This window comes from Mixophyes fleayi, chromosome 2, assembly GCF_038048845.1.
Source record: "Mixophyes fleayi isolate aMixFle1 chromosome 2, aMixFle1.hap1, whole genome shotgun sequence".
NCBI lineage: Eukaryota > Metazoa > Chordata > Amphibia > Anura > Limnodynastidae > Mixophyes > Mixophyes fleayi.
This window is the reverse complement of record NC_134403.1, coordinates 284199205-284219326: the sequence shown is the minus strand read 5'-3', so window position 1 is coordinate 284219326 and position 20122 is coordinate 284199205.

Sequence of the window (20122 nt, the reverse complement as noted above, 5' to 3'; positions counted from 1 at the left end):
TGAGGTTAATAATAGCCTAGGAGTGAAAATAAGCCCAAAAACTTGATTTTTAAACTTTTTATGTTTTTTTCAAAAAAAATCCGAATCCAATACCTTAAATCCGAACCGAGACCTTTCGTCAAGTGTTTTGCGAGACAAATCCGAACCTCAAAAATAACGAAAATCCGGATCCAAAACACAAAACACGAGACCTCAAAAGTCGCCGGTGCACATCCCTAAATAACATTAATTTCCACTAATTTCCAGTCTATTCTGAACACCTCACACCTCACAATATTGTTTTTAGGCCAAAAGGTTGCGAAACTACAAGCCCCAGCATGCTTTGCCAGTAGATAACTAGCTGATAGCTGGCAGAGCATGCTGGGACTTGTAGTTTCACAACACCTGGAGTGTCACAGGTTAGCCATCACTGGTCTATGTTCATCTTGACAACTATGTACCCTCCAATGTGCATCGAGTCACTCTTTCCTCATATACTGTCTCTAGTACAACTAATAAACCAAAAGAGGAGACATTGTGCAGATTTTAGAAAGCAAGTAAGCCCATTATTTGCCATTAATATACAGCAGAGGTTGTGCACAACAAAGCTGGGACCATGTACCTGAAATAGCTGAAGTGTTTACATTAATATGTCCACCATGTGTTTTGCCCTTTGATGCAGATCTAGGTAGGTGGTGTGTATTTATCTTGCATCACTTGCTCTGCAGGACTCTTCTGTACAGATTGGTAGAATCATATACAGAGCTACAGGCAGCGATGTATACCAAGATAATGACATGCTGTGCATTGCACACGGTTTGCCCTGTGTCAGATTACTTAGCACAATGTATTGTGGCTTCAGCTTGTAAAGGAATTTACAACTTCTAACACTGATTTTACCTGCCTGCTTCATAAATTAAAAGTTTCAGGTTTATTTTTTAATAATGCTGCTTTCATCCGTATGGTCATTAAATACAGCATCTAATTCAAACCTACAGCAGCATTGCATGGTCATCATAGGTATATGTAAGTGAAGGCTTCCTCAGATATGTCCATTACAATAATAATTATGTATGCTCTATAAATCCTATACAGTGGAAGAGCTGAGAAGACCCTCTGCACACACCTACTGTCCAATACTGATAATACTAAGAATCTGCCCCCAAAGTAATGCAACAGTGCTCATCTCTACTATATACTCGTGATCTGTAAAATAAATTCTGCTTTCCAGAGTGCCTTCCACCACTGCAGATTTCAAATGACCTACTTTGTGAATCCGGATCTCGCGAGATCCGACGGCGGGATTAGAACATCAAAGCCTCGTTTTCGTTGTGGCCATCGGCGGGAATACCCGAACAGTGCTCGGATCGAGCCCGCTCATCCCTGGTTTATTGTTGGGTAGCATTTTGTTATGACTATGTGACCTTTAGATCCAATGCATTTCTATCTATATGCATGTCTGCATAAGTCTTTTGAAATTATTTTGGAAAGTATATATTTGAACAGTCTTAACTTTGAACATTTCACACAGGGGGCAGGACTGTAAGTGTCGCCTCAAGGAAAAACTGAGAGACCACCGCATGCATTCTAGGGGTCCACTTGCTTGCTTGGACATCAGTCCCCTGGAGATCACGGCATTGGCCTGCATAGATGATCAGTTGGTGTAGGGCATGGGCTGCATAGATAGCTCCCCCCTAACCACCCCCTAACCACATCGATATCTCCCAGAGCTAAATTTCAGATCACAATACATGCAAAAAGAATTAAAATGACTAATGGTTTGTTGAAAGAAATATAAACACATTTAGCAACAAAAGAAATATTGATTATTTTTTTTTAGAAATACACACTTGCATTTTTAGCACTTTGAATTTTTTGATTTATACTGCAACCTAGCCAGCCTATTGTACAACTTGAGCATGGTCTTTAGGATTATTGAGTATTTTCAGAGAAGATCACTTAGAGATTTAAAATGTGTAGCTAAAATCCCCATCAAGCCAAAGATATGCTGGTTTTTTTTTGTAATATGGTACAATAATTTTTTGTTATTTTTGCAAAACAAGACCTCACATACATACACACAGACTTCAATAATAAAGATAATATTATGAAATCTACTAATATGATGCAACAACGTGGATGTTATGGACTCAAACATGTATGCTTATGTTATTTTTATTTTATCCACTATGTTAGCTGAAGAGGAAGATATACAGGATGAACAGGATGACACTGTTGAGGACACCCGTTATGTTGACTATGTTACACCCCTGGGTAAGGAAGCAGGTGAAAGTGGGCAGCCTTCATATCTTCAAAAATGATATTCGGATTTGTATGACACAAATAACAAAATAGAAGCAAGCAGTGATCAATTGAACACAACACTAAACCTTATTCTTCACACTTTCCAAAACATAGAGACTACCTTAACCCGTCTCACCAATTTTGTTGCTTAGTATGATACCAATAACCCTCCTGCCCCTATGGGGGCAGCGCGGTGGCTAAGTGGTTAGCACTTCTGTCTCACAGCGCTGTGGCCATGAGTTCAATTCCCAACCATGGCCTTATCTGTGTGGAGTTTCTATGTTCTCCCCGTGTTTGCGTGGGTTTCCTCCAGGTGCTCCGGTTTGCTCCCACACTCCAAAAAAAAACAAAAAACACACTAGTAGGTTAATTGGCTGCTATCAAAAAAAAAAATTGACCCTAGTCTCTGTCTCTCTGTCTGTGTGTGTATGTATGTTAGGGAATTTAGACTGTAAGCTTCAGTGGGGCAGGGACTGATGTGAATGAGTTCTCTGTACAGCGCTGCAGAATTAGTGGCGCTATATAAATAAATGGTGATGATGATGTCACAAGTTTCCACTCCTTCCCCTATGACACATGTTTTCACTCCTTCACCTATGACACATTGTTGAAGTCGTATAATTGGATGAACAAAAGTATATTGGTTTAATATTGGTTTGCCGTGCGTATTGCGAAGCGTACGCCACGTGTTACGTGACGTGACGCGATCGCACGGTAAAATACGCACGCACACACTCGCATTACAACAGTTAGTTATTTATATAATTTCATATTGGTTCTGTTACACTGTAATTCAGGAGCAGATAGTATTCGGTTTATTATTAGTCTATATATATATATATATATATATATATATATATATATATAGTGATTATATGTACATTGTAGTGTTATTAAAGGTTTAGGTAATAGGAAAGGTGTCATGCCTGATATCATATTGAAGCCCTAAACATCAGCAGCTGTCCGGTGCATTCGGCGAAGAGATCGCACATTGCATACTTTGGTTATTGATATTAGAGAGTAAACCTTTGTATGATACTGGCTATGAAAAGGAGCAGACCCCCTGGAGAGAAGACCCCCACCTTTGGATTCCTTAGATTGAATCAACCTATTACCTGTCTGGCCTGGACCCACCCAACGTCTGGACCTATAGAAACAATCTACGTCATCTCTATTGTTCACAATGAAACACTGACTGTATATATATTAGCTGCATCTCACTGGGGCCTCAGTCAACTCTGACACAGTATTCTATACAGAATATTGTCCATCGGGTCCCGTGGGTGCGCACAGCGAGCGCATGCGATTGCAGCGGTATGTATGTATTTATCTTTTGGTATTGGCTGTGCTGTATTGTACTTTATCATAATATAATAATGTATTGAATTGTTGACTATTTACATCTGCTAAAATAAATTACTTTGTGCTTTGGACACACATACAATTGATTGGGCAATGCTTATTTTAAAACGATAGAATTACGTTAATAATTTGGGGGCTCGTGAGTTAGGTGTTACGTTACCGGCAGGTATGCAACGCTTACGATATTCGGTTCCTCAACAAAGGGTGGATTGACGGACGCGTCGCATAAAGCAGGAAAGAATGTAATGTGTTCTAGACCTGTGGTTCACTGTGTGTTGCGAAGCCGAATGTCCGTTGTTGCATAGACTGAAGGAATGCTAATTAGAATCTAGGGACAAGAAAGAAAAATGTTTCTTTTTATTGTCGTTTTATGTTTTAAAGTGTATTGTATTGCTGTGCGTATGTGTACTTCCTGCTGTGCGTACGCGAACTTCCGGTAGATTTGCCACGTTGTTGAACAATAGTTTTGATAGTTGTTATATGTATACTGTAAGCACTTGGTAAAGTCTCTGAAAAGATAGTGCCATTGTTTTGGAAAGTTATTTTCTGTACAAAAAACAAAGGTTATGTGTGTGTATGTGAATAAATACATAAAGGCAAAAATATACTGGTAACTATAGGCAACTATAGGTTTTCGCACATGCACCCAATACTAATCACGACATTCACTGATAAAGGGTATTGTTTGCTGGAAGGGACAGAGCATTGCAGTGTTATCTGTGGTCCACATAATGAATCATTGAGCTGTGCAAATCGACCGCATGGCAAGGCCGTGATTGAGTATTGGGAGGGCAGTGTGGTACTATTTAAAAATTCATAGCGCTGTAGTTCAGGTGTGTCTGACGGGGCATGTTAAAAAAGGTGACCTGACAACAAAGGTTCTGTTCTGGAAACAGAGCAGGATATAAATAAACCTTTGTGTGAGTGGTGTTCTGTTCTAACAAAGAGCAGGTGATAAAGAGACACCACAGAGTATACTTGGCAGGTATACTCGAAGCGAAAATAACAGGTTTTCGCGGCATTCCCAAATATTAATCGCAAAGCTTACCGATAGTTAGTATCCGTAAGCCGTGCGATCGGACTGCATGGTTGATTTAGTACAGCCGTGATTGCGATTTGGGAGATGTGGGAGGAAATACACTGCAACCACTGATATTCTTGATTGATATCGGGTGCTGACAGTGGTAAAGTACTCAAACTAGGAAGGGCATTGATATCTTAAGGGGACGTGCCTGTTGAAAACGTCCATGAATAAAAAAATCTCTAGTAAGTTCTGTTTGAAAAGAGAACAGGTAAAAAGTCTTTTTTTGTGTAGCGTTGAGAAATAGGTTGTTTTCACAATGGATACGAAGCAAACGCTAGAGATAGTTCATGTTGTGCTGCCTAATGAATGGCCGGTTGGTTCAGCAAAATATGTTATGTATAATAAATACGGTGCGTATGCTACGGCATATTGCGACAAATGGGTCAAGATGACCCGGGAGTGTGTGAAACCTTTCCCAAACATAGGTACTTTTGACTCAGAGGTGTTAAATAATGTTAGAGATAAAGTGCGGTTCATTAAATCAACAAAAATGAGAATTGAACATGATGACTGTTTAAAATTGTGGCAAATGGAAGGTAACACGTGGCAGAGCAGCGAACGCACAGCGGAAGTGAGTGTAAGGAAAAACACGTGTTCAGCGGAAGTAAGCGTACCGGAAACAAGCATTCCGGCAGTGTGCGTTGCAAAGCGTGGCGAACTGAGCGCAAACACGCCCCCGATAAATTCGGTCGGGGCGGGAAGTACAGCCAATACCAAAAATGTGAAAACTGTAACTAGTAAGTTGTATGTTGTTTTAAGTAACGTTAAAAGTAATGTTTCAGGACAAAGAAGAGGAATGGTCCCACCAGCAGGGGCAGCTGCTGAAAGTGCTGAGAATAATGAAAAGGTTAACACAGGGGGAGACATCCATTGTACTGCAGCAGCAATTTCAGCAACTAGTTTTAGTGATTTGGTAGACTTACATCCTGTCTGCACAACAGCAGTTCCCAATGGGAAAGCAGACAGGAATAGTGATGTTCCCTTAAAACATGTAGCAAAGCATGATCCATGCACTAGGTCTGAAACATTTTCAATTTTGTCTGATTTCCCTGATCCTAGGAAAGATTTGACCAAATGTCAGCAGTTTATTAGATATTATGGTAATGTGTATGAGCCAACTAATAACGATTGGCGAGTATTATTGAAGGCCTGTCTTCCTCTCAATACTGATATACAAAAGTTCATTAAGGATTGTATGTTGGAGGAGGATGAATCCTTAACCGAGGATGATAATCAGGACAATATTAGACATATAATCACACAGTTGCCCATATATTTCCCAGTGATAGTGGACTGGAGTAAAATTTTTACTATCCAGCAAAAAGATAGTGAAAATGCAACAGACTATTTTTGCAGAGCTTTGATAGCAATGAGCAAATATACTGGGGTACCAGACATAAAAGATAATGTATATTACAGGGAGGTTGCTGTTAAAGTTCTAATGGATGGCCTCAGGGAAAACTTGAAAAGAAGGGTGCAAACTTCATTACCAAACTGGAAAGGAATCACTGTAAGTGTTCTCAGGGAGTCAGCTATAGGACATGATAAAAATATATGTAAAGAGGAAAAAGCACTAAGTGATAGGGTAATGATAGTAAGTATCCCAGCATTAGAGGGACTGCACACGCGACCACCAGCATACAACCCACATAACAGGAAACCCAGGATAGTGAGATGCTACAATTGCAGAGAAGAAGGACACATTAGGAGAGATTATAAAAAGGAAGAGAAACAACATGAGTTGAGGAAGTGTTTTCAAGACAATAAAATAGGACACCTAGCAAAACATTGTGCAGACATGACAGGGACGTGCTTCTACTGCCGTAAGAAGGGACACATGAGTAGGAACTGTGTAGAGAGAAGAATGGATACCTGGGTTGGAAATCACATAGACATCCACAAAGGAGGCGTACACTTCTCTCAGAGGTTCCCCTACAATTGATTGCACACTCTGTAACAACTAATATTCTGGGGGAGAAATATAGCCGACTCTAGAGTTAAACTGTGGTAAATATTAGTGTGCAGGGAACGGATTTAAAAAGGTAATCTTTGTTGATTTTGTTTGTTCGTTTTTTTGTTGTCACATGTTTATTTTCCTAAATTGCTAGCCGACGGCAAAGAATAGAAATGTTTGTTGTGTTTGCTGTTTTAAGATAACTATCTTGTTTTACTTCTCACAGGTAAAGGGGACACAAAAGGAGTATAGACTTAGTGATCAAAAGGGGAGATAGAGAAATAGAAGAATCACTCTTGAAAGACAAATTAACAATAGACAATTGGAACACTCTTTTGTTTTAGGCTGCAGTGACTCATGATAATTTGTTTGGCTGAGAATCATTATCCAACAATGAAGTATGTACATACTTTGCTCCAAAATATCGTTTTATGTATTTTAGAGAAAATATGAGTCACTAAGAGTACATTTTTACATTTCTCTATTATAAGTTAGGAAAGTCCGTTGAAAAGGTATGTAGTCAATGATATACTGAGTTCTTACTGAACAAATGACGGACGACACTGGATGGCACTGTTAAGACCCCCTAGTCAAGTATGGGGAGGGGTCATAGTTAGCAAATAGCTAAGGGGAACAGTGGAATGAATACAGCCATTTCCCCATAGAGTCAGAGTCCAATCCAGCTGTCATTTTGTTGTAAAAAATCTCCCTTTCTACATGTGTTTGTATTCAAACCCTTGTATTCCCATCATTCATTGCTTTCCTATTTCCCATTCTTTACACAAATGCTAGTCTCTCTCTCTCTCTCTCTCTCTCCCTACCCCTCTCTCTACCCCTCTCTCTCTCTCTCTCTTGTAGAGATAAAATCAGACACAGTCTCAACAATGGGGCTAAAACATTTTTTTTTTTTTTTTTTTCATGAAACAAATTGAGAGATACACACACTAGATTGACATGAGTTACAGAAAGTCAGGGGTTTTATTTTCATGTGTATAGAAACTGCTGATTTTTTAAGCAGAAAGGTTCTGTTGTGGAAATACGATTCATGTTTTATAGATTGCATATCTGTTTTGTTTTTTTTTTTGTTTTGGTTCGTGCCTCCTGTACAAAAATGTGCCTTTATATGGATGCACAAAGGGTGGGGAGGACAGGAGGACAGAAGAATGCTAGAGGTTAGGCATACAGATATGCATCTCTGTATAGAACATTGGAGTAGGATTTTTACCACAAGATACAACATAATGTGAAACCCTAGAAAATGTGGAATTTTCGTGTTTTATATTTTTCACTGTTAGACAGGCATGTACTGGATACTGTTATATTTGAAGAAAGTGTTATAGAAAGAGACCCCTTTGCCTTTCCCACTTAGTCAAGTAGCTGAATATGAGGTACTGAGAATGACATGTGAGTTGGCAGAGGGAAAATCGATTGATATACATTGGTCTTTAGCATTTTTCTAGTCTAGAGGGCGATGTTGAGGTGACTGAGAAAACGTTTTATAGCAATACCAGCACATGATTAGGACACTACATAGAGGACTTTAGACAGTGACACAGTTACCAACTGAAGTAGCTGCTAGTAAGGTCCACACTTACACGCACAACCATACAGGGCTGTCACACCAGGGAGAACATAGCTGTCAAATAGACAGCAGGGTTTTATGTGACAGCTAACAAATCTATGTTTTGTTTTGTTTTTCGTTGTATTGTTTTAGTTTTAAAATGTGAACACACACAGGCACGCATACACATATTGGTTAATATAGGAAGATTTGTGTTACCCGAGGGATAAACTGTCTGGAAGGTGAAGAGATGTGGTGAGGAGTCTGACGGACTCTGGAAAGATGGACAAGGTAGACCAATAGAGCCATCCCATATCCCTCCTGCTGATGGGTTTTCCTCCAGGTAAAACAAATGCACGTCATCCAATTACCACCATGCAGGATCCTCAAGTATACACAGGTGTACCAATCAAAATTGTCTGGGTAGAGGTGTATTGAAATGTGTCTAATGTATTACTGTATCATACTCAAAGCTTTTGTTATTCAATGTGATAGTCCTAGAGTTATAATAGATGATAGGGGTATTCATGTTATTGATAATAGATGTATAATGTATGAGTAGTGGTAACAAATCACATACTTTCAATTAGCCATAAACCAGTGTGAACATAAAGTAGTGGTACTCAGTAGAATGAATTGAATAGAATAAGAGTTGGAACTTGATTGAAGTGCCACTAGTCCTTTCCCGCTACCAAGAGATCACCCCTGGGCAGACTCCTAACCTGTCAGTTTTTGAAATGTTCTTGACCCCTCGTGAGATGAGATTGTAACTGGGAGGCTAGGTTAGACCTTGAGAGAAGGTAAATAGTGAGACAGCAACCAAGAACGTCCAAAACACTGTTTCCTGAAAGGTCACACTAACTGTCAGGATGTTGGATCAGGAGAGTAAGTTGTGGAGCAGAAATTTCTTAAGCTTAGGTTATTTGACAGACAGGTACCAGGTGTAGGCTACCAGCATCACGGCTTCAAGGGTAGCAGAGACACACTGGTGCCCATTCCACCCACTGCAGAGGGGCCAACACTCAGAGAAGGGTCCAAGGGCACTCATGAGTTTGTACTGGAAGGCCTCGAATGCAGTTAGTAGCTCCTGAGCCAAAGGCTAAGACTGTTGTCCAGCATGAAGTTGTAGTTTTTCCTCTTGTGTTTTCTCTTATTTCACTCTCTTCTCAGGACGGTTAATTCTTTTGATTATTAGCAGGTGACAGAGACTGGTTCAGGTAATGATAAGGAGGTATTGGGGAGGAAGAAGTTAGTAGCATAATCGGTCCAGTCAATTACTCTATTCAATTCAGGGGTAAAGGAAAATTTGGAAACCTTGGAGCTTTGAGAAAGTGCGAGGGGCTATTGTCTGAGTAGCATTATGTCCGTAAGTACGGCGACCCCATAGTTAAAAAGAGACACACCCAGCGATGCCAGTCCAGTAATATTCGGATTTGAGCAGGCATCCTTGAGAATGATTATCATTCTTGGGAGGGTAAGGTTTTAGACCAAACAAAGGGCTGGGTGTGCTCACATGTGCCTCAGTGATTATATCAAGTAGGATTAGTTCTCTTTCCACTAAATATTCTTGAGGTACCCGAACTATAGGTGGGAGGCCACTAGGGGAAAAGTACAACACCTAGGTCCCTTAGTCTGGAGTCTCCCAATATTAAACCAGAGTATTGGGAGACTGGGAAGAACGAACAGACAATAGCCCGCCCACAAGTGTTGATGAAAAGAACTGGTGACATTATTAGATGTGTGTATATTAACGCAAGCTGAAGGAGATTGCATATGACATTATTGATAGACATAGGATGATGCTATTGATGAACATGAAGTGATTAAATGTATTCTGAGCTTAAAGACATGCGTTGGACAGAAGAACCTGTTAAACTTGAAGAACTGTAGTAGAGAATTCTGTATAGCTTCTGTATAGCTGATACATGTTCTACTGTACCTTGTACCTTTCCAAATAATGTATTAAGTGTTTTATTACACCCTTGAAGGGCATACAAAAGGTTATCTCCAAGCTCCAGAAGTGTACGGTTTATAGTAAAAGAAGAAGTCGTTTAGAGGATTAAGACTCTCTCTTATGATAACTTGTTTAGATCTATGAACAGTGTGGACATACACCAAGGGGGATTTGTATTACAATGAAACATGGTACTGAGATCCTGCATATAACATCTTTAAGGTGATAGTTTATTGTACTATCAAAGGGTGGACTGTTGAAGTCGTATAATTGGATGAACGAAAGTATATTGGTTTAATATTGGTTTGCCGTGCGTATTGCGAAGCGTACGCCACGTGTTACGTGACGTGATGCGATCGCACGGTAAAATACGCACGCACACACTCGCATTACAACAGTTAGTTATTTATATAATTTCATATTGGTTCTGTTACACTGTAATTCAGGAGCAGGTAGTATTCGGTTTATTATTAGTCTATATATATATATATATAGTGATTATATGTACATTGTAGTGTTATTAAAGGTTTAGGTAATAGGAAAGGTGTCATGCCTGATATCATATTGAAGCCCTAAACATCAGCAGCTGTCCGGTGCAGTCGGCGAAGAGATCGCACATTGCATACTTTGGTTACTGATATTAGAGAGTAAACCTTTGTATGATACTGGCTATGAAAAGGAGCAGACCCCCTGGAGAGAAGACCCCCACCTTTGGATTCCTTAGATTGAATCAACCTATTACCTGTCTGGCCTGGACCCACCCAACGTCTGGACCTATAGAAACAATCTACGTCATCTCTATTGTTCACAATGAAACACTGACTGTATATATATTAGCTGCATCTCACTGGGGCCTCAGTCAACTCTGACACAGTATTCTATACAGAATATTGTCCATCGGGTCCCGTGGGTGCGCACAGCGAGCGCATGCGATTGCAGCGGTATGTATGTATTTATCTTTTGGTATTGGCTGTGCTGTATTGTACTTTATCATAATATAATAATGTATTGAATTGTTGACTATTTACATCTGCTAAAATAAATTACTTTGTGCTTTGGACACACATACAATTGATTGGGCAATGCTTATTTTAAAACGATAGAATTACTTTAATAACATGTTTCCATTCCTTCCCCTATGCAACATTATATCCCTCATTCCCCTATGCAACATTACTGGGGCTGGAGGGAACCCCCCCTTAAAAATCCTGCGTGCGCCCCTGATGCTATCACTCTTTTCCCACCCTGTTTCACCCCTAAAATCGTGGGCTGTAGTAAGAGTCCTTTGCGCACAGAGATGAATTGGACGGTATTGCGTTCACTGGCGTATGGTCCGGTTCTGTATTGTGCAATATGCTTGTTGCTTGGTTGTGTATAAAGGGTTAAAATTATATTGCACTTGTTTTGGAGAATGTTGCTGCATTTGTACTGTGTTTAAAATACTGAATCCAAATGCCTTGAGTGATCTGATAGGAATCATACTGAGATAGACAATAGATAAGAAACAATGCCATAGGGCCAGGTGCTTTGTGCTACCTTGTAAGGCTGTATAATCATTGGTCTGTGTATATGCTACATCGGAATAAATGTCTAGTGTACTAGGCAATGGGAAGTGGTCTGATAGGAGCTGTACACTGGCAGTGGTCTGAAATAATCTAGATAACACAGGAATTGTAACTAAATCTATCATACAATCAGGCATAATGAAAACTGGGAAATCTGAGAAACACACATTCATACACATAGTGAAAGCACAAATACAAATTGATAAAACAGTTGACGTATGCAACAAATTGTATTTGATGTTATATATTTTTTTCTTTCTACACTGTGTTATTATATGTGTAAATACTGTTACTGAATATGACTATTGTTAATAAGAATACATATTATCTTAAATGAGACTTTGCTAGAAAAAATTCTTGATATGATTATCATTATTCCAGGTATTATTCTGTGTGTATCAGAATAAACTGAGCTGAAAGTGAAGTAGAGCTGGGTTCAAACTGGAAACTACCCTTTGTGATTGGTAATTATTATTATTTTATTATTATTAATTTTGATTTATAGGGCGCCGTACAGGGACAGACAGAAACACGATACAGGGTGAGACAGCACGGTACAGTTAACAAAAAGCCCAGTAACTCAGAAGCTCAATGTACAGCTAGATGAGAGGTGAGAGCCCCCAGCGGGGTAGAGAGGGGGGTAGAAGGGCAGGAGGACCTCACGGAAGAGACATGGAGCTGGAGAGCAGAGTTAAGGTGGTGGAGAACAGAAGAAGAGGAGGCCCTGCTCGAAGGCGCGTACAATCTAAGGGATCAATGAGACTAGTTATTGAATGGTCATTAGCATATTTACTTTACCATTGGACCCTCATTGTTAGCAGAGAGCAATAAATGACTCCAGAATTAACACCCTGTCACAGTCATCTATTCACACTTTTACTAGACATTATCTTCTACATCCTCGCACCCCCCAGAAGGGTCAAGTCCGGCAGTCACTGGAAAAAGACAGTAAATATAAAAAAATTATGCTACTAGGGAGACCAATATCCTAGAAAAATTAGCTAGTTTAATAAAACAATAAATATAAGACATTTGTTGTATCAAAAAACAAATGATTAATACACAATGCTATAAAATAAACACATGAAAGAAAAATTTGCCTTGAAAACTAGAAACATATATCAAATAGTGAGGCTGTTGTATGTAACTCCCCCACTCTGAATCACAAATCACATGGAACCTATAAACCTAGAGTCCAGTAAGTTCTCTATAGAGATCCTCCATAAAATAATTAGAGAACCAAAAATACTCAAATAATGTCACTAATATGGAGAACCGATCCCCACAGGATTATGAGAGTAGAACTCAGGTTAGAAAATCCTCCAAAAAATAAATTATGCCAACATTAAGGCTCACCACATCGGAACAATATCGATCCACATCCTGGTCCCCGACAGAAAAAGGAAAAAGATCTTCTTACTGATAAATATCAGAAGCAAAAACTTTCCGGAGGGAATAAAAGAAAGGTCCGTGGCTGCATGAGATATCGCAGACGTCACCTCTACATCACCGTTCCAGTTCTCACTATATCAGCCGTACAGCCATGCAGTGTGTTACTGTCTAATTCTGCCATCCGGGAACTCTGTAAAATGAATGTTTAGTTCCTGCTGGAGAGTTCCTGGCTCTGTGGGGAGATAAAAAAAAACACCATCCTTGGGAGATACACTGACGCATTTCGTCCTGTGGCAACAGAACTTTCTCAAAGCTGCGACATAGATCTACCATAAGTTATTATATAGAGAAATTTAAAAAGAAGGGTGTTTCCAATGATTAATTAACCCTTTTTAGAATCTTTAAATCACGCATCTGTTTTTTGCACCATGTTCTTATGCACTTTGATATTAAAAACATCTTCCAAGGCACCAAACAAAGTAAACATAATCAAATTATTATTACATTAAAATAATATAATAAAAAACATAAAAATCCAATCTTGACTCCCTAATCAAAATAATGTTAACACCTCTGAACAGAAAATATTTATGACTCCAAATGATAACATCATAAATAAGCTACCACATTTATACACGCTACCCCCTCTATACCTATCAACATCTATTGTGGTATGCGAAGGCAAAATAAATCATCTGTTAATAAAAAAATCATTCTATAACGAGGAAGAATAGAGGCTTGTGAGTATGCTAACACTAACAAATATTCACTCGCAAAAGTATACAATATTAAATCACATGACTGGAACCACAGAAAGCACATATGAAGGCAAATAATACACTTATATAATATTAGTACCCCACTTATAAGTTAAAAAAGAAAGCATAAAATAAATAAAGATACATACATATGTAAACTTATATACATACAGACATATACAAATACACATATGCACGTAATAATATAAAGAGAAATATAATAAAAATATAAAAAGTAAAAATAGACATATATATCACCTCTGAGACAAAAACCCCAAGCCAAACCAATAACAGATCATATAAATGCACGAAAGAGAAAAAGTATACTTCTTATTTCACTATAATAGATTTTGCGGCAGATATCTTACAACTAGTGATGAACAAAATTGTGGTGAAATTTTGTACAAACTGAATTCCCGGTTGGAATAAACCATTTCACAGAGGTTCTGCTTTTTCTTTCTTAATGCTGTGCGATGCCCAACAATGTGCAAATGAGGGTGAAATATCACCTCAGTGTAAAGAAAACACATGGGGGTATATTTACTAAACTACAGGTTTGAAAAAGTGAAGATGCTGCCTCTAGCAACCAATCAGATTCTAACTGTCATCTTGTAGAATGTACTGAATAAATGATAAGTAGAATCTAATTGATTGCTATAGGCAACCTCTCCACTTTTTCAAACCTGCAGTTTAGTAGATATACCCCATGGTTGCATGACCAAAAACAGCCAGTATTTTTAGATCGTACACCAAACTTCATTTTTCCATACAACAACCATGGTAGTGATGCTGTCAGATTTAATTAAGTAATTACATGTACTGGTTAGCCATCTTCATTAAAAATAAAGAATACAGTAAAGTACAGTACAGTAAACAAATGTGTCACTTGAAAACCATAAGAATCAAATTACGAACTAAAATAATAAATGTAAAAAAAAAATATCATGCTTAAAAAGCAAAAGATGAATAAAATGCTGATATTTTGTTTTAATGCTGTTTGATGAATCATTGCATGGATATACTGTTGTCATAAATGAATTCAGCAAATTTGATGTTCTTATCTCTGATAAATAATTTAGAATACGTAACCATACTTATGGCACTTTCTAGTAACCTGGAATTGTTCTCTGTGGAAATATTTAACTGCGTAAAAGCTTGAAGTAGAAAGTAATGGCAACAGTGACACTTCAAGGCTTTTAACTGGAATTACTCAACAAGCTGCAAACAGTGGGAGCTTTGTATTAATTAACACAAGTTTTTCTGCATTGAAAAAGTAACTTTAAAAGTTTAATGGTAGTACATTTCTAAAATATAAAACAAAGTAGAAGCAACAGATGTAAACATGACCTACTGTACAAAGTCAAGTAAAGAAAATCTTATTTTAAGGCATATGCCACAAATAAACACATTTACAATAGATTATTTAAGTAAGAATATTGCGATGGAGAGGATGCACTTAGAGGGGGCTACAGAGTATATTTCTCCCCATGAAAGGACAGGATTATGATCTTCAATTAGACAGATTTGTACCCTCCATGTAGACTTTAATTGAGAAAGTATAGTTCTAGGCACACTTCAATCTATATAATAAGAGTCAAAAACACAAGAGTGACACATGTAATAAAGACCCAATATTACTATCATGTATATGAGAAACCAAACAATATTTTAGAGGGGAAAATTGAGCTTAGTAGTGGGCAGGACATTGAAGTGACAGTTTTTCTGTTTCCACCATACACATTTAAATTCAGATCCGAAATTCTGTATTGTAGATACAGACACATTTTCTGGGAAAATTACGAAAACCAGAATGTGGATGTGCACCTATCTATGCGGGAGGGAGGTGAACAAATAGTTTATTTTACAGAAATAGAAAATGTGTGCCCCACATTAATTGCACTTTTGTAAATAAACTTGTATATATTTTTCACCCTGTATTCAGATTCATGTATTCAAGCCAAATAGGGAGGTCTGGTTTTCCACTGTTCTGCTCTGAGAGCTCACTAGTATCAATAGATCGGGTGCTATGTCAAAGACCTCATGGTATATGTCTCCAGAAAGTAAAGGCAGAGACAGACATTTAAACCTTTTTTTTCCTAAAGTAGTTCGGTTTTGCATCGTATATGACTTATATTAATCATGAGAGTGTGGGGACATTGACTCTGACTTTATAACAGGTGTTATGTGTACAGTGTTTTATTACATTGCTCTTAGTGTGCTTGTAAATGTACATTCTTGCTGAATGCAAACACAAATGTTAAATGGGTTCCATTACAAATATAGGGCTCAATCGTTGTCAGCTCAGAGCTGGTATAAAATGCAAGTCCTTTTACATTATAGAAATGGCCATGTGCCCCTCCACATGGCAAGGAACGCACCTTAGCGAGCAGCCTCTCCACCTGTTTCTCTCATTTCGATAATCTTGCTCTGTAAAGTGAAATCTCATTTCTGCATTGATTCACAGAACGCCAACTCCTCCCCTCTTCCTGTGCAAACTGAGATGTCACGGTGTGGCTCCAAAGGTACTTCAGCTCTATGGATTGGATGTTTTCTGTTTCATAACTGATCTCCGCAGGTATTAAAGCAAACAATCAGAGGTTAGCATAGAAAGGTTGGCATAAACAGTTTCTGTTTTCTATTAAAATTACTTTAGCTTCAATCAAAGAGAAATAGGGCAGGATAGAGATTTGTTGAACTCTATAATGGGTTGAGAGTGCTGTCCACTGATTCAACAATATCTGCCGCTACTGCAGGGGGTTCAGCCACTACGGGGCCCAGAAGTGAGTGGGGATCTGGAGGTGAGGGATCCTGACAATGTCCATTTACTCTCCCCCGCTCCATCCTCCCATGATCCGCTCGTTGTTGGGGGCCATCCCTAAATTATTCTATAGGTCCTGCACCGAGAACTGGAGATTTGTAGCTCTATTTCTCCAGCAGTCTTCTTGGTACATTGTAAGCATTAGGGTAAAGCCCTAATTACTTTTTTTCTGCCTGATCAGAGTAAGGACAAGTATTACATATACAGTTTTTGTTTATTTGTGTGGCTTTATGGCTTTAAAAGTTTAGTTCCCCTTAAAGGTGTAACTTTTGAAGTATGGTATTGAATGACTGTGAATAATGAGCTCAATACTGGAAATCACACAATAAATGAACATCTGAAAGATTCCCCTGAATGCCACCAGCTCTCCCTCATTCCCTGAGGATATAACATCTGGAAGCGGAATGTTTCTCTAATAGCCTTACTGAAGATGGTTGCATTTGCTGGAGATAAAAATCAATTTAATATGCCCGCAGGCTGTCAGAAGAAAATTAAGAAATGATCAGTAACCTCAAATTGAAGCATTATAATATCACTAGGAGCGGCATTAGCTGAAGGAAACAATAATTATTCAAAATTCAAGGATATAAATGGCCTGGAGTGAAATATTACACAATTCAAACTCAAACACCAAAATCCACTTGCGCTATGAATTATAAGTAGAATGTATGTTTGCTTAGCAAAAAACTATTGAGACTATAATAAAATTATAAAATGAGTTCAATGTGAAGAATAGAAAATGTATAAAATTAAAGTAAAAAACATTTGCCTGGCATAAAAAGCGACTCAATCTTGGTATAACATATTTGAAATATAAGTTCGTTTTTTGCTTGTAAAAGCGGAAACAGGTTGTTGCATAAAAACATTTTGTTACGATGCTAAAGTGGAACTTTCTTGTTGAATTATACCAGAAATCACAATAGCTTATAGTGAACCATGATAGGCTGAAGCTCACTATAATAAGTTCCATTATTGTGTTGTAATCAGCTACATTGGTAAAGTGACAGCTTCATGTATCACTCTGCAAGGGAGGTAAGTACTGTTTGAGTATGGAGCAAAAAGCCTTAAACATGTATATTTATCTTATTTTGAGACTATGACCTTTTATTTATTGGTGAGTCACTTTAATGCAATTATGACATGATTAGGGGAATTCTAACATAAAGAAACATAAGGAAGTATAGCATAAGGAAAATGCACTTGACCCTCCAAAGTTTCTTCCAAAATGTGCATTAGAATGCTAGGACCTAGATACTGGGGAATGTTACAGAGGTGTCTTTTTCTAGGGCCACTTGTATTTTTACTATATTTTTATTTTCAGTGACATACAGAATATTATTTGAGATGCTTGTGGTATTGAAGAAATATGTTGTTTGCCATATTTCTGTGTAAATAGAATGATCAGCAAGACCATAACTTAAAGCAGGGAAAAAACATAGATGGGAATCTTGTTAGAAGAAAGAAAATTATATGTATGCAAAGTTATCAGACATTTCCCTCTTAGATTTCCATTGTATCTCCCTGCTTTACTGTACTAGTCAATTTGACCAACATATGATTCATGCGACTTTAGGAGTTAAGACAGTAAAGGCACATGTTAATCTATTGAACATGTGAAATTAAGTGAGTTAGGTGGAGAGCTAGAAAAGAAATTCTAACAAAGGGAGATGTTTTAGATTTTTAAATTGGGGACTAATAGCTAAATTTGGGTAGGGGTCAGGTGATTCTCTCCCAAGCTGCTTTTAGGAGACGAGCAGGGCTTCAGGGGGAGGCAGTGTTGACCCTCAGAAGGGGGGTGACCCGCAATTGCTGTGCCCCCTCCCCTCTAAGCTCCATAGTTATTGCACCCCCTTCAGACCAAGCGCAGTAAGGGCGTGTTTGGGTAATTGCAAACTGAGGTAGGCCTGCATGCAGACACATATATACCTGTCAGTAGCTCTATCGCTTGTAGGTGCAAATACATGCTCATGATGATGATAGTCGGTAGCACTAGCTAGCTGGTTCTGATTGGCTGATTGCGGATTCACCTCTGAATCTGATGCATGCTTTCTTTATTGCTCATGCCTATATTATATGATATTGTGCAGTTTAGTTTAGAATGATTTTTTTTACTTTTTATTTAGAGACCATGCATTACAGTCATAATCAGAAAACACTGAAAAGTACATACTGTAATCACATTGAAAACTAGATTACATATAACAGTTATACAAACAAAAGAAACTCACATAAATACAAAAATGATGTAAGTTTTGTTTGTTAAGAGGAAAAAGTGAGGAGACGCGGGAATGCTCATCCTGTTCCCATGATTTGTCATTTAAGCAATGGGCAGAAGCAAGGACATGAGAGAATATTATCTGCGTCTCGGAGAGGATAGCAGAGAATAAAAATCCATGGGTCTTTCCAGATAGGGCACAGAAGAAGCAAGGAGAGGAGTGTACTGAGCTTATCCTAGAAGGAGGATATCTTTGGCAGGACCAACAGTTGTGTGAATTTTCCAGTTTGGCCACAAACCTGCAAGCAGGCAGAGAAGGTAGTAGGGTACATTTTAGCTAATTAAAGAAGTGAAGTGCCATCTAAAATAATCTTTGCAAGCATTTTGCTTGATTATAGTAGTGAGCTAGACGCTACCCCTGCCTTGAGAGTTTTCCTTCAATCCTCATCCGGCGGGGGCCCCAGATCCCTTTCCAACACCCTCTCATGCCTGAGTAAGTAAACAGTCAAGAAGAATGTTATACAGCGTGGAGATCATGGCTCTCTTCACAGGTGAAGAGAAACATATTTTCTCTAGTTGGGATGTTGAGTGAGGGGTCTGTCCAGCAGTTGAGATTTTATAAAGTAGCTGAGTTGAAGATATCTAAAAATGTTTGGATCGAGGTTAGGGTGCTTAGTCTTCATAAGAGAGGGTAGAACCTTGATTCAGAATATCACCAACAAACGGAATTCCCCAGTGAAACCATGTTCAAGAAAATGATCAATACAGTCCTGGGGTAAATTCGGTGTTGCTCTATTTAGGTATAATGGATAGGAAAGAGAGGGAATGGATAGGTGATGTTTGAAAGTTTCCCAGGTCTTAGCTGAGAATGTCAAAGTAAAGGAACATTTTTTGAATTAGATAATCCTCTCCCTCCTCGTGCCATTGGTTTTGTATAAAGTGTGAGCTTGACTATGGGAGACCTGCTGTTCCAGATAAATTTAGCTAAACATTTTTGAATAGTTTCAAGGTCAGTAAAAATGGTACCTTCATGGGGAATGTTCGAAAGAGATAGAAGAACTTAAGGAGAATATTTATTCTCAGGCAATTATACTGACCAAAGCATGAAATAATTAGGGAATGCAAATTAAATCTGGGGAGGCATAGATAGTAACTGCCAGAGGTTCTTTGACAAGA